We start from the raw sequence: 2952 nt of genomic DNA, 5'->3' as shown, positions 1-2952 counted from the left end.
GCTAGCAGCAGAAATGGCTCCTGGTCTTTAGCCTAGAGAGAAATCCTCCAACTGCTAAAATCCTCCATCTTGTTTCCATCTGGTGAAACAGGAAGTTGCTCTTCAGAGGTTTCTGTGTCGTTTCCTTCAGTGGTTGTTGGTGCAGCGCCCCCACAGGCCAGGAGGGGAACAGGTTGCTCCAAAAACTTCCAGGTAAACACAAAAAGTGTCCAGCCGAGCGGGAGAAATGCATTGTGGGTCCTGGTACAACATCTTCCTCGTGCCTCGGCTGTAAGTTGTTCGGCATGTTTCGTTAAATAAAAATGAATAAAATGTCTGTAAAGCAGGAAAGTTTCAGCCTTTCTTCCGACTGAATGTTAAACACTTTCTGCGCTGCATCCACAGGCTTGGAATAGGCCAGTCGTGTTGCTGTTCAGGGAGTGGATGGGTTGTTTTGGTGACGGGGCGAGTTGTCAGACTGTTGCCATGGCGACAGGCGGACATGATGAGCCAAAGCTGTAAGTTTTCTCAGATCCATCTGGTTGGAGTCTCAGGGTTGCGCTCCGACTTCATGTTTTCCTGATTTGTTTTCGTCTTCCTCTGTTTCAGCTGCAGACAGCAGAGCTCTGTTTTCCTGGAACAGCGCCACCTGCTGACCAAGGAGGAGGATGACCAGCAGACCCTGATGGTTTCCCGCTTCACGAACTGTAAGACGTCGTCATCAAAGTGTGCAGTAATTAATTTGACTAAAAGCTTAATTTTGCCTCTGGTGAGAGAAAACGTGTTTTCTGGTTGGTTTAAAGTTGCTGATAAATCTGTAGCCTCCCAGAGAGAGAGAGAGGTTTAGAGTCTCGCTCTGCCTGCTGCGGCCTTAAATTACACGTTCACTTCGCTCTGGGAGCAGGACATGCAGACAGACATGTTTTTATTTCTGTCCTGGAAGGAAATTAAATCAAAGCCATTTCTGGCTGAAGTAGCTGCTGCTGCTTGAAGCAGCTAAAGCTGCTATTAGGCTGAACGCCGGGAGACATGGGGACATGGAGACATGGGGACATGGAGACATGGAGACATGGGGACATGGAGACATGGAGACATGGAGACCTGAGGACATGGAGACATGGAGACATGGGGACATGGAGACATGGAGACATGGGGACATGGGGACCTGGAGACATGGGGACATGGAGACCTGAGGACATGGAGACATGGAGACATGGGGACATGGAGACATGGAGACCTGAGGACATGGAGACATGGGGACATGGAGACCCAGAGACCTGGGGACCTGGAGACCTGGGGACATGGAGACATGGAGACCTGAGGACATGGAGACCTGAGGACATGGAGACATGGGGACCTGGAGACATGGGGACATGGAGACCTGGAGACCTGGGGACATGGAGACATGGAGACCCAGAGACCTGGGGACCTGGAGACCTGGGGACATGGAGACATGGAGACCCAGAGACCTGAGGACCTGGAGACCTGGGGACATGGAGACCTTAGGACCCGAAGACCTGAGGACCTGGAGACTTGAGGACCTGGAGAACCGGGGTCCCGGGACCAGGGGACCTGAGGACCTGAGGACCTGGGGACCCGGGACCTGGAGACCAGGGGACCTGAGGACCTGAGGACCTGAGGACCTGGAGACCTGAGGACCTGGAGACCTGAGGACCTGGAGACCTGAGGACCTGGAGACCTGGGGACATGGAGACCTTAGGACCCGAAGACCTGAGGACCTGGAGACTTGAGGACCTGGAGAACCGGGGTCCCGGGACCAGGGGACCTGAGGACCTGAGGACCTGGGGACCCGGGACCTGGAGACCAGGGGACCTGAGGACCTGAGGACCTGAGGACCTGGAGACCTGAGGACCTGGAGACCTGAGGACCTGGAGACCTGAGGACCTGGAGACATGGGGACCTGGAGACCCAGAGACCCGGGACCAGGGGACCTGAGGACCTGGGGACCTGAGGACCTGGGGACCCGGGACCTGGAGACCTGAGGACCTGGGGACCCGGGGACCTTGGGACCAGGGGACCTGGAGACCTGGGGACCCGGGGCCCCAGGTCTCCAGGTCCCAGCCTCCAGCATCACGGCCGACCTGGGAAACACGCAGGACGTCAGACGGATCCTTTGCTGAACTGATTGGAAGAAAGCAGCGAAATAACAAGCAGCTGCACTTTGAACTTTAAATTTAAATGTTTAAGTTTCAAATTAACTCTCAGCATCAGGTCAGATGAAAACTTTAAAGCTTCACGGGAGAAATAAAAGCTGAATCTGGTCGTTGGGATTTTCCCTGTTGCTTCCAACTGTGGAACAGGAATAACGTGATGTTTTGCTCCCCCTGCTGGCCGCTGTGAGGACCTGCAGCTGCGCATCACAACAGCAGAAAACTAAAACCAGGATTATTAACTTCACAAGCACATTCACAACCAGACAGACAGCTGAACTAACGTGTGAGTTTTTACAGTTTTGTTGAGTTTTAATGTTTCCATTAATCTCTAAAAATGACGAATATTCAGTCGTTCTAATCTGCTGACCCAGTCAGCGGTTTTTAATATTCTTTTCCAAATCAGCAGTTTTCCTGCAGATCTTCATCTCAGCTTGTTGAACCATTGGACTCTGATTTATGGATCATCCAGGCGGAAATGAAACCTGGAGCTGAATCAGAGCCGATCAGAGTCACAACTGACGTCACCTTGAGTTAAAACTCACAGATCCAATTCATTTTAAATCTAATTACATAAAGTCCAAACCAATCAACCTCAGAACCACCGATTGGTGAAAGGGTTGAGTCTGGAAGTTCAGCTTGCTGCTGGTTTTCCTCCTGCAGAGGGAGCATGTGGACGGAGAGCAGTAGGAGAAAGTAGCAGAGGTCAGGAAACCTGGTTTTAAAGAAGGACAATAAAAACTCAGCTGCTGATACGTTTAGATCAGTAACAGGAGCAGCCATCTGTTCCTGAATGGACTCC

General features: G+C 51.9%; 1 protein-coding gene across 2 annotated transcripts in view; it reads left to right on the top strand.

Annotated features, from left to right (window-relative positions):
• The first annotated feature begins 204 nt into the window (after positions 1-204).
• LOC145551364 (hydroxycarboxylic acid receptor 2-like) overlaps positions 205-2952 on the top strand; it is a 14312-nt gene continuing 11564 nt past the window's right edge. The window contains exons 1-4 of one of the 2 annotated variants that reach the window (XR_014087163.1): positions 205-270; positions 385-497; positions 589-686; positions 2301-2436. The gene's annotated coding sequence lies outside the window, so the exon portion shown is untranslated. The remainder of the gene's footprint in view (positions 271-384; positions 498-588; positions 687-2300; positions 2437-2952) is intronic. The other variant, XR_014087162.1, reaches the window with a different exon arrangement.

The sequence above is a fragment of the Poecilia reticulata genome, chromosome 4 (assembly GCF_904066995.2).
Source record: "Poecilia reticulata chromosome 4, P_reticulata-male-v2, whole genome shotgun sequence".
Classification (NCBI taxonomy): Eukaryota; Metazoa; Chordata; class Actinopteri; order Cyprinodontiformes; family Poeciliidae; genus Poecilia; species Poecilia reticulata.
This window is presented reverse-complemented; position numbering and strand designations above follow the sequence as displayed.